The sequence below is a fragment of the Equus asinus genome, chromosome 3 (assembly GCF_041296235.1).
Source record: "Equus asinus isolate D_3611 breed Donkey chromosome 3, EquAss-T2T_v2, whole genome shotgun sequence".
NCBI classification, from domain to species: domain Eukaryota; kingdom Metazoa; phylum Chordata; class Mammalia; order Perissodactyla; family Equidae; genus Equus; species Equus asinus.
Genome location: NC_091792.1, coordinates 78,259,051 through 78,272,335, shown reverse-complemented (window position 1 = coordinate 78,272,335; position 13,285 = coordinate 78,259,051). Strand labels below are relative to the sequence as shown.

Genomic DNA, 13,285 nt, shown 5'->3' with positions numbered 1-13,285 from the left:
GCTTACATCCAAAGTGAACTAATCCTTGCACTTTCCCAACAAATTGTTAATTCGGTCAGTTGCATGCTTCTCCATTTTTCTATACTAGTTTCCAAATGCTACAGGAGAAAAAAAGTCATAGTTGAACAGATTATATACCAATAAATGACTGGTTCTCATTCTCAAATGAGCTCCAATGCTACTTCTCAATTTTTTTATGCATAGATTGGTTCCCCTTTCCCATGATCATTAGTGATACCACATAAGTTTGCATGTCATATTTCTGCATTTAACATACTGGAATTGAAGGATTTTTTTTACTAGGGGAGAAAGAACAATGTCTTATTCAGAGCCATAGTCTCAATGTCTGGCACATAGGCTTTTAACAGGTTGGTCCAGTTATCCCAGTGTTTCATTTTCTCCATAGTATTTGTCATCATCTCAAGTGATCTCATTCAGTTGGTTGCTTATTTATCAGTTACCTCTTTCCACTACAGAGTAAGCTCCATGATCACAGAGATTTTGTCCACCTTGTTGCCATTTTACTTGTATAACCCAGGGATGTGTCTGCCACAGCAGATACTCAACAAATAATATCCAGTAAATCAATAAACCAGACTTCAGTCACTACTTACTGCTTATCTTTCCTTCAAAGGAGAAAGAAAGGAAGAAAAGACAAACCTCTTCTTCTAATTCAGTACTGGATTTTTCCAGGTTCTTCTGAATATTTATTATTTGAGCTGTCTTCTCAGAAACATTTCTTCTTAGTTCATCAATAGTTTCTTGGTGTTCTTTTAGATGCATGTGAGCAATTTTGAGTTCTTCTTTTGTTTCCAGACCCTTTATTAGCATGTGAAGTTTAAAGAATATTTTAACAACATCATCTCAACACTGCCCCCCTTCCCAATTGGCTCAGTTTTAAGGAAACACAACAGATGAAGAAAAGGGTCTAACTGACCTTAACTTCAATTCTTCTTATGTATTCTTTAAGTTTCTCTCTCTCTACTTCAAAGGACTCTTGTAATTTCTGTAGATCATTTCTTTCTTTGGTTATGGATTTTATGTCCTCATAATTTTCACGGAGTTTCTGAGCCAACTCTAGCCTCTCCATTTTCATACGTTCCAACGTTAATTCTCGGTTCCTTAATTCATTCTTTATATTCTCCACGTCATTCATCTTTTCCTGCATCTTACTCATCTCTTCTTGTACACTAAGAAGTTGTTGCTGTTTTTCTTGGAGTTGTTGGCTCTTAAGAAATAAAGTTTTTATTATTACCATTTTGCCATATTATCTTAAAATTCTTATGTAAAATGTACTTTGCCAAACTGAGAGAATCATTATCACAGCTCTGCACACTACCCTAGTGGAAACAGACAAGCAGCACTGAAAGTAAAGCAGCTTCTAGGCATAGTGTCTGTACTGGGCTGAAGAGGGTCCCACCCAAAATTCAAGTCTACCCAGAACCTCAATGTGATCCGATTTGGAAAGAGGGTTTTTGCAGATGTAATTAGTTAAGGATTGAGAAGATACCCTACTGGACTAGGGTTGGGCCCTAAATCCAATGAGAATGTCCTCATAAGAGACGGGAAAGGACGCACAGAGACACAGAGAAGATCCTGTGAAGATGGAGACAGAGATTGAAGTGATGCAGCTACAGAACAAGGACTATCGAAGACAGCGGGAGCCAAGGATAGCACGAGGCAAGGAAGGACTCTTCTCTAGAGCCTTCAGAAGAAGCATGGTCCTCCGACACCATGATTTTGGAATTCGAGAATCTAGAAATGTGACAGAATAAATTTCCATTGTTTTTATGCCAGCAAGTTTATGATAATTTGACACAGAAGTCCTAAGAAACTAACATAGTGTCACTTGGTTAATCAAGGAGGCAAAGTAAAAATGCGAAAAATTTAAAAAGAAAAGAGACTGACTAAATATATAGATGTACCTGGCAAATAAACTGTAATTCCTCATCTCTTAAAACCTTTTTGGATAATTTATTTTTAGTTCCAATAAGGTCTTTAGGGGATGGCCCACACAAACACTGAGGCATTAACTTTTACATAAGCCTATTGATATCACCTCTTTGGGAGGAGTATGAAATAGACAGGAGGTTTTAGTAAATTCAATTAGGTTATAGTGAAAGGGATGAGAATTAAGAGAACATATATTAGGAAAAAAACATTCCACAGAAGCACAATGGAAACACTACGCTATTTATAATGCATGTAGCACTGTTCTTAGGATAAACAGAAAGATATCAGTGGGTCCATTTTAGAATTACTAGAGCAGTACAATTGTTCTAACAGTCTTAGCTCTTACACAATTATATTACAACAGCACCTTACTTCTAAAAAAGAAATAATTCAGGAACTTGCAAACATCTAAGAGATGGTAATAGTGACAAATCTTAGAGTTTAGAGAATGACTAATATAGCTCTATATAAGGGCAGGAGCTTTGTTTTACTGACTAATGTATATCAAGTGCCCAGAACAGTGCCTGGCCCACGGTAATGCTCAATAAATATTTGATGAATGAATGAATACATCATGAGTAGTTTAGATGAACCAAGGCCCCCTCTCATTGAAAGACTCTAGGATAATATAATACACACAAAAGAGGTTAGCTAAGATCCTAGTGTGAGTTCAAACTGTCCAAAATATTAGCATTGAGAGCTGTTCATTTGGGAGGTACATTCTATTTCTGGAATTTAGGTCTATTAGAACCAAAATTTATCACCAAAAAAAAAAGTTTAGTCAGGAAATATGGCCAGGAAGATAACTTTAAAAATTCACCTTTTCCTTTAGCTTTTCTTCAACTTCTGCCAGTTTCTCACAGGTCCTAGAAAGCTCTTTCTCTTTCTTTATGGTACAGTTCTTTTCTTGTGCAACTATCTCTTGTTGCTTTTTAAGTTCACCTCTAAGAATTCTTAATTCTTCCTGGTTTTCAATGGTCTAGAATTTTTAAAAAGTTGAGATTAAATGACACTAGCTTACATTTAGGAAATCAGGTAAAAATCAGCATTTACCTCAGCCTGAAAATGGAGAAATCATGGCAAACTATATTGGAAAAGACTAACTTAAAAAGAAAGTGAGTCTATTTTGATCATGTAAATGCCAAGAATCTGCTTTCTTATGCTGTTTCTTTATTGCTCAACTTACATTCCTACCACGAGAATTAGAACTGGATTTAGTATTCCATCATAAGAGGTTTGCTTGTTTTCTACCCTGAAGCCAAAAGAGACTGTTTCTAAGCTTTCATCGATAGACGATGAGACTGCAGGTTATAGGCTTTTCATATGCTGGGATGGCTTTGATTTTGAGCAAGCTCAAAACAGCAGCCGTCCTTTGCTAGCATGAATTGGACTAATCTTAGTTATTATGCTTAAAGAGTGACATTCTCAAGTATCAAGACCAAAAAACATTACAAGACAGATACCGAGAAGAAAATACAACTTTTGTCTGTACTCATTTACATTCAGCTCTTTGACCAAACAGACAATCCTAAGAAACATGGAAAATTACACAAAAGGTCAGGGTCTACTGTGATCCATAGCAAACTTCTGAAAATATTAATTTCAATCTATTACACATTAGATTGCCCCCACATATAGAAACAAAAACTAAAGTAGGTTTGAAAATATTGGCAAACATTAACAACAATTAAACATGAAATTTAAGAAAAATTACAACAGCATAAATAAAATAGAAACACTTAGGAACCAATTAACAAAATATGTCCAAGATCTGTACATTGAAATCTATACAACACATCACTGAGAGAACAGTTTATAGAAAGATACACAATAAGCACATAAAAAGATGCTCAACATCTTTAGTCATTAGGGAAAGGCAAATCAAAACAAGGTTACACCCAATAGAAATGGCTAAAATTAAAAACACCAATAATATGAAGTGTTGGTGGGGATGTGGAGCCATCAGAATTCTCTTAATGTGCTGATGAGAATGTAAAACGGTGCAACTATACTTTGGAAATCAGCCTAGTAAATTCTTACCAAGCTAAACATACATCTCCCTATGACCCAGCTATTTCACTTAGATCCATACTCTAGAGAAATAAAAAATATATGTTCATAAAAACATTTGTATGAGAATGTTTATAGCAGCTTTATTCAAAATACCCAAATAGTAGAGATAACTCAAATTTCCATCAATATAGGAGAAAGGCTAAACAAATTGTGGCCTATTCATACACTGGAAGACTACCAAGCAGTAAAAAGGAGTGTAGAAAGAAGTGAGACAAAAGAGCACATGCAGTGTGATTCTATTTGTGTGAACTTCTAGAAGAGACAGTGAGCTGAGGTGGAAAACATCAGGACAGTGACTATGTGGGGCAGAGGATGAGATCAGGATTGCCTGGGTGGAGGTGGGAGGGAACTTGCTGGGGTGGAGAGAACACAAGTAGAGACATTTGTCAAAAGTCATCACACTGGACACTCACATCAGATACATTTATTGCATGTAAATTATACCTCAATAAAGTTGTAAAAATCTAAAACATACAAAGACAAAAACACATTGCTGAATCTCACCATTCCAATACTGTCCCTCAGGTCAGTCTTCAGTTGCTCCTTTTCTGCAGTAACCCTCTCTAACATTTGTCGCAGTGCTGTTTTCTCCTGTATTAAAGAAAATATCTTTCTCTGTTGTTCAGTTAGCTCATTATCAACATCTGCAATCAGCACTTGGGTTTTTTTGGCTTCCAAACTCTGCTTTTTATCTATGCCAACCATCTAAAATATTAATACATTAGAGAAGAATTTCTTAGTAACAGTTTTAATAATAAAAATAGCCAAACTTCTATTACTTATTATGTACCAGGCACTATTTTCACATAGTGACACATTTAATCTTCCCCATAACCTTACAAGGTAGGCACTATTACTATCTCCGTTTGACAGGCAAGGAAACTGAATCCCAGAGAGTGTAGGTCACTTGCCCAAGGTCACTCAGAGAAGTTATCAGGCTTTGAATCCAAGTGGTCTGGTTCCAGAGCTCGTGCTCTTGTGCCTGTTCACTGGTAAGAGCTATGTGGACAGCTATAGATAATTCACAACTATCTTCATGTATGATGGGTTAACCTGACTTTATGAAGGAGTAAGCCAGCTTAAACTCTCCCTCTTTATTTCTTTCCTTCAAAAGCTGGAAACCATAACTTATGCCCTACTACTAACAAATCTTTATTTTCAGAGTTTTATTATAGATAAGAGGGCAAAAGAGTTTTGTTAGAAACATATTTCATATTATAGTAGCATAATTCACCTTTTCATATTTTTCATATACTGCTTGAGAAAAGCATGTTATATAAATCCATTTATCCATAAATAAGTCTTAACCAAAGGTAACCTGATACATGGACTCCTTGGTAAAAGGAGACAAAGATTGATGTTACCAGTATGAAATTAGGGTATCACCATATAATCCTATACTAGCCCAGTAAAAACACTCAGCTGAATATTGGTCACAGATGTTTAAAAAGTTTTTGTAATAATCTATATTTAATTAGAAAAAAAAGAACAAGAAAAAAAATCATCCAATGACACCAACTTCACACAACCACTATTAGAATTTGGGAATATTTCCTTCCAGAGTTTCTTCTATTAAAAGAATTTTTTTAACATTGCAATTATGACTACTTTACATATAAGATCCTTTTTAGTTTTTCTTTCCCACTTAGATTAGATGATATGCATTTTCCCATGCTGTTACATAATCTCCAAATTATAATTTTTAGTAGTTGCTCAATTCTCTAGAGTGGATACAGACAAACCATATTTCATTTGGTTAGCCCCTTCTTTTTGGCAATCTGCATGAGCTTCTACAAGGATGAGCAGAGAGCTAACTACAACTACAGGAGAAATTAAGGCAGGAACACAGAGTCTTTGGGATTAGTCAGTCAGCTACTATAATTCAGAATCTTGCATCTTTACTCCTAAATATGGAAATGTACACAAAACAAAGCAGATTGAGACAAAGTGCAAAACTGAACTCAGCCTAGAAAGTATTCCAGCTACCATGGTTATGAGCAAATCTAATAGGTCTAATTATTAAATAAGGAAAAAAATTGTGTCCTTTATATGAGAATAAGCCTACTAATCACAAAGTTTAAAATTTCTGTTGAGACACACTAGAGAAACTCATTTCCAGAGAGAGACACATCAAGCAGGATTGAAAATGGGCACTCCTAGAGGCTTCATGATAGACCTACTAGGCTATCATAGGCTGCCCTCTGGTGCTCTGATAAACAGATTTATCTGGAAATCCCTAGACCCACTGCTTTATCCTCATGGGTGATTCCAGCATGAACACGATTTCACAAGACCAAGCTCACCTCAGCATTGCATCCCAGATTTCAGAAACCCTGATGAACAGAATGGCCCAGGAGAATTTCCAGTTAGACCCTTTTATCAACACAGATGATTCCAGCATGAACTTAATACCACAGACTGGCTGGTCCGGTGAGTGTAACTCTCCTTTTCCCTCACTCCGCCTCTACTGCTCCTTCTCATGGGGCCCTGTGACTGCATTTTGCATTTGTTTAAAAGCGGCTACTGACTGTGCATTTATTTTCAAAAAACTATTGAAAAACCTTTCCCCTTATAAAAGTGGAAGTCATAAATTTTAAATCAAGGTCAAGTGCCTTTGGCCCATAGTTGACCCAAAATATAGATAAACTGAGAATACAAGATACAGAGCAAGTGAAAATGCTTTCTAGGAAAGAATGACTGAAGCATAGGGAGAGAGGAAGAGAAAGCTCCTTTTCCAAGGCAGGAATATTGTACCCCAGAGTAAATGGGAAAAAAGAAGCTCATTATATAGAGTAATAGTATATAAAGGTATATAGAGGTTTCTTTACATAAGTTGGATCTTACTGAATTGTTCTTTAGTATGTATCTGTTTTTATTTAATAATGTATCCTGGAAATTTTCCAATTGTAGATGATGTCTACTTTAAAGAAATTCCATGACTATACAAAACTCTATTACATTTCTATACATTAACAATAAACAATTAAAAAAGGAAATAGAGAAAACAATCCATTTACAAAAGCATCAAAAAGAATAAAATATTAAGGAATAAACTTAACCAAGATGGCAAAGGCTTGTACAATGAAAACTACAAAATGTATCTGAAATACATTAAAGACACAAATAAATGGAAAGACGTCTCATGTTCACAGATTGGAAGACTTAATATTGTTAAGAAGTCAATGCTACCCAAAGCGATCTACAAATTTAATGCAATCCCTATAAAATCCTAATAGTGTTTTGCAGAAATAGAAAAATCCACCCTGAAATTCATATGGAATCTCAAGGGACTCCAAACAGGCAAAACAATCTTGAAAAAAGAACAGAGCTGAGGGTCTCACACACCCTGATTTCAAAACTTACTACAAAGTTATAGTAATCAAAACAGCTCAGTACTGGCATAAAGACAGATATATAGACCAATGAAATAGAAAACAGAGCCCAGAAATAAACCTTTGCATATGGTCAAATGATCTTTAACAAGGATGTCAAGACCATTCAATCATAAAGGATGGTATCTTCAACAAATGGTGTTGGGAAAACTGGATATCTCATGCAGAAGAAAGAAGTTGGGCCCTTACTTTACATCATATAAAAAAGTTAACTCAAAGTAGATCAAAGACCTAACCATAAGAACTAAAACTGTAAGATGCTTAGAAGAAAACATGGGAGAAAAACTTCATAAAGTGGATCTTGCCAATGATTTCTTGGATATGACACCAAAAGCACAGACAACAAAAGCAAAAAGAGATAAACTGGACTACATAAAAACTACAAATTTCTGTGCACCAAAGGACACAATCAACAGAGTGAAAAGGCAACCTAGGAATGGGAGAAAATATATGCAAGTCACACAATTGATAAAGGGTTAATATCCAGACTATATAAAGAATGTCTAAAATTCAACAACAAAAACCAAACAATCCAATTTAAAAATGAGTAAAGACTTGAACAGACATTTCTGTAAAGATATACAAATAGCCTACAAGCACATGAAAAGATGCTCAACATTACTAGTCATTAGGGAAATGCAAATAAAAACCACAATGAGATATCATCTCACACTTATTAGGATAGCTACTGTGAAAAAAGGAGAAAATAATACGTGTTGGTGAGAACTTGGAGAAATTGGAACCCTTATGCACTGCTGGTGGGAATGTAAAATGGTACAGCCATGATGGAAAACAGTATGACAGTTCCTCAAAAGATAAAAAATATGATCCAGTAAATCTGACATCCAAAAGAATTGAAAGCAGGGTCTCAGAGAGATATTTGTACACCATGTTCATAGCAGCATTATTCCCAACAGCAAAAAGGTGAAAGCAATCTTCAGTGCCCATTAATGGGTGAATGGTTAAACAAAATGTAGTATATACATACAATGGAATATTATTCAGCCCTAAAAAGGAAGGAATTTCTGATGTATGCTGCAACATAGAGGAACCTTGAGGACACTATGCTAAATGAAATAAGCCAGTCAAAAAAAGACAACATACTGCATGATTCCGCTTATGTGAGGTACCTAGAGTAGCCAAATTAAGAGAGATAGAAAGTGGAAAAGTGGTTGCTAGGGGCTAGAGGAGGGAGGGAATGAGGAATTGTTTAGTGGGTATAGAGTTTCAGCTTCACAAGATAAAAAGAATTCTGGAGATTGGTGGCACAACAACGTGAACGTACCTAACACTACTGAACTGTTTGCTTAAAAATGATAAAGATGGTAAATTTTATGCTATGTATATTTTACCACAATTAAAGATACAAAACAAACAAAAATAAATTTATACATATATATATATATATATATATATATGAATGACTACTACTCCAAGCTATGGATGTATGAAAGATTATTTCACCATTCTCCTATTGGTGAACGTTTTAAATTCCCAGTAGTAATTATTCTGGATTAAATAGTATTAAGTATAATAACAATGAAAAATAGTATAAAAAATTCTGACATATAAAAGGCATTTTTGAAAAGTAGAAATGCATTGTAAATAAATCAGTTATATAAAATTACAGGCAATCCCGTTATGGACTGAATTATGTCCTCCCAAAATCCACATGTTGAAGCTCTCAGCCCCAAAATGACTGTATTTGGAGAGAGGGCCTTTAAGGAGAGTAATTAGGGTTAAATGAGATCATATGGCTGGGGCCCTAACCCCATAGAACTGGTGTCCACTCCAGAAGCAGAAGAGAACCAGAGCTCTCTCGGCTCACACACAGAAGGGCCATGTGAGGAGAGGTGCCATCTGCATGATAGGAAGAGGGCTCACAAGAAACTGAATTTTCTAGCTCCTTAACCTTGGACCTCTAGCTTCTACAACTGGGAAAAAGTAAATTTCTGTTGTTTAAGCTACTTAGTCTATGATATTTTGTGATGGCAGACTAATATACCTCCCTTTTAAAAAATCATCATTAGCATCCTAGCCTTTCTTGTATATAATTAAATAACAAAGCAGCTCTTCTCCCCAGGTTTCAGGACAAAACGAACCATGCTGCCTAGAATAAGCTGAGATTTAAGCACAGCACAGCTCTAGAAACAGACATGAACACGACACACACATCGATAGTGAACTCTCAACTAGTACACAAAATCTGATATAAAACAAATATTTTACCCATAAGTAATAATAAGCACTCAATCTTTCTTACATTCTTAGAATTCAGAGGGGCTTTTAAAGATGTTTAAAATACACCAGGCCTCGGAAAATATCAGCTCAAAGTTTGAACTAACATTTTTGCCTTTTCCTTTTCCAACTGATTGTAAGCAGTTATATCTGAAGTTATTTCAAAGACACTAGGGCTAATCTTGTAAACTGTTGTTAGTTATTCACTGTGAATAATCAATAAGATTGAGGTCACCATTATGTACTTAAGTGTGTGAAGTTAAGGAGAAAGCTCACATATAGTATATGAAAACTCGAACAGAAATACCCTTTACCTTTTCCTGAAATTCATCCGAATTTTCTCCTATGTTTTCCTCTATACGCAAATTCCTGGAAGTTTCCTCAGAAATTTTCATTTTCAGTGTGTTAACTGTTTCTTGGTGTTGTTTTAAAGACTCAAGAGCATTTCGTAATTGTTCTTGGGTATCTATGTTCTTTGTCAGAGAAAGGGAACACAATTTCAATTAGAATAATGTGAAACAATGAAAATAACTTTATAGTTACTGCTTGATCATAAATAATAACTGATGGCTCCTGAACGTCTTGAAGAGGCTCTGAGTTTTCAGTTTACTCTGTCAAAGCCTCACCATGGTCACGGTGTCCTGAATGTCACTTCTGAGCTGGTCCCTCTCAATCTGCAGGCTCTCTTGGAGCTGTTTCAGGCCATCTTTTTCTTGGGTTAAGGTTCTTACTTCTGCTAAGGTTTGTTGAAGTTTCTCAGTAATCAGTGCTTTCTCCCTTTCGACAGTTTGCAGCCTAGAATCTCTACTTTCTAATTGTTGCTTCAGCTCTTTCACTTCATTTAACCTTTCTTGACTCTCAGCTGTTTTCTGCTGAAGTTCCTGGGTTTTGTAAGAAAGCTTTAAAATAAGAAAAAGTTACTGTGAGAAGCAGAGCATTCTGTGGCATCTATATAGAAGCCAAACCCCAGAAAACTAAAGACCATTTCCATAGAGGGTGTGTTGTACCAACCTCCATGTTCAAAGCATCCAAGCTTAAACCAAGTGTTTGAGCTTCTTTAGAGAGATTTCCTATGTTCTGACTCATTCTTGCATTCTCCTCAAGGACCATCTTATACTTTTGCTCAGTTTCAACATGTCGATTTTTAAAATCTTGGAATTCTTGATCAGTTCTTTTATAATTCAACTGGCTAGCTGCTAGGTCACTTTTAGTTTTCCCAACTTCTTCAAGTAAATCTTGAATTCTACTCTCTTTATGAACTACTTCAGAAAACAATTTGTCTTTTTCTGATGTTATTTTACAGAGCTCTTCAGATTTGTCATTTATCTACGGAAAAGAAATAAAATTTAGCTATGTTAGCAATATAAGATCCACTACAGCAGTTATCAGGAAAAGAAAAGCTTTATCTGCAAAAAAGAAAAAAGACATTGAAATTAAGCACAGATTTGACTGAGGAAAGGTAATATTTTTATTGTCACATCTTTATAACAATATATTATCCTGCTTAACTTTACCATCAAAGTTTTGTTTGGGTTCTAGTAAGGATTGAGTGGAGAAGAAACACTTAATTAGGATGTCTTTATTTCCTTATCTATCATTCTAAAGTGTTTTCTAACTTTATGGTGTTTCAGGCATCTTATGGTTTTTCTTAGAATTTGACTTATTATTTTCTTTCTAAAGGCTTTGAATGCAGCTCAGATTTCCAAAAACTTAATCCATGAATAATTTAAATTTTAAATAACTTAAATTTAAACTATTATTTAAGTAATTAATTTAAACCAACAATATCCAGCTTATAAATAGTTTAATCATTGTGAAAGATAAAGGAGAAGGAAGTGGGAAAAAGAGAGGAGAGCCAAAGTTGAGACAAAGGAGAGGGAGCGAGACAGTAGAGCTCTTGTAACCACAGGCTCAGGGTAGGAGGCAGGTCTGTGTAACTCAGCTTTTAGATCCATAACTATGTGTTGGGCTAAAAAACAGCATGTACTTTAAAGAGTTTTTAGGATGACTAAATAACGTTGCTAAAGTTGTTTAGCATGATGCTCACCATGTAGTAAGTACTCAAATTCTTGTCCTTTTTATTTCTTTCAGAAAGGCAGAAAAAGGAAAGGCTGGCAGAAGGTTTCTGGAATTGCTCACTAGGCTGCAATATTTACGTCAACCTCTAAAACTTCATCAATGCCACCCTCTTTACCTCCTTACTCTCCTTTATTCAACATAGTGATATGACCACAGCAACAGCACCAAAAAAGATAAAGACTAAGGGTGGGCCATCAATCTCTGTTGAAAAGCACTACATCTGAGGACTATAGAAATGGCCCCTACATGGATCTCATTACTAAGTATACTGTTACATATTCTTTGAAAATGTTCCTAACAAGCAGGGTCAAATGTTTACAGTCTCTTCACTGTTACTTTAAAACAAACTATGGCAAAATATTTAAGGCAATATTGCAAGGGTTTTTATTTCAAAGTAAGAGTTATTTGCTTAAAAACATATTTACCTCTTTCCTTAGCATTTCTACTTCTGAGGGTAAAGATTTCAACTCTGAGAGCAAATTAACTTCTTTATGCAAAGCTTCATTTTCTTCAACTTCTTTATTCAGTTCTTTCTGGAGATCAGTAATCTTTCTTCCTGATTCCAAATTACAGAGCAAATCTAGGATATTTTTGGTAAATTAAACAGTTTGCAGTTATTGGGACAATTTAAATTACATACAAACTTAGATTACTTAATCAGATTATATAAAATTTATTAAAGAAAGAACCAGTGTTGGTCAACAGGTAATCCAATTGTTAAAAGTTCTTGAATCGCCTTTTTCAAGATCGGGTCCAATTCATTTGAAAAATAATTCTTAAACCTTTATAATTTGAAGTCCATGGAAACACTTATAAATACTGACACCAAATGATATTGAAATTTAATATTAGGCTACTTACAAACATCAGAGAACAATGGACTTTTAATCATTGGAATGGAGGTGCAAAATCCTTTAGGCAGTTGGATTTGCAAAGAGGTAAGTCTGAAATTATAAAATACCTTTTGGAACTTTTCCATCTATAAGGCAGGTGAGTTTTGCTATTTCATTAAAAGAAGATTGTAATTCTTTCTCCAGATCAACTTGCATTTTCTTCTTTGCCTCCAACTGCCTTTGATATAACTGAATATCATTTTCCATTTGCTTGCATGCACTTGCAAGTTCTTTCTATGAGAGAAACAATACAAATTCACAAAAATGTAGTGATCATTACAACTGCTTTATTATAAATATAACAAAAATCACTTACCATTTTCTCTTTCAGCTCCAGATTTTCACTCCTGAGACAGGCTGCTTCTCTCTTGGCATCGAGGGCTACAGCCTCAGCATCGAACAGAGTCTGTTTCATCTGTTTGAGGTCTTGAATGTTTTCCTATACACACAACAAAAAGGATTTCCTGAAAGCTAACTTTCTTAGAGTTGGAAAAGACTTTAGAGAACACACACACAGATGTCATTCCTAACAAATCAAAAATGGTGAAAATACGTTAATCACCAAATTTTTTTTAGGATAGATGAAAAGAAATGACATTTTCGAAAATAAAAATATTTTTAAAAATTCTGGTTATCTTTTTCCAAATTATAAAAGCA

General features: G+C 35.0%; 1 pseudogene; it reads right to left on the bottom strand.

The window, feature by feature from the left end:
* The window catches only part of LOC139044926 (centromere-associated protein E-like), an 84,454-nt pseudogene that overhangs the window by 34,924 nt on the left and 36,245 nt on the right, over window positions 1-13,285 (bottom strand).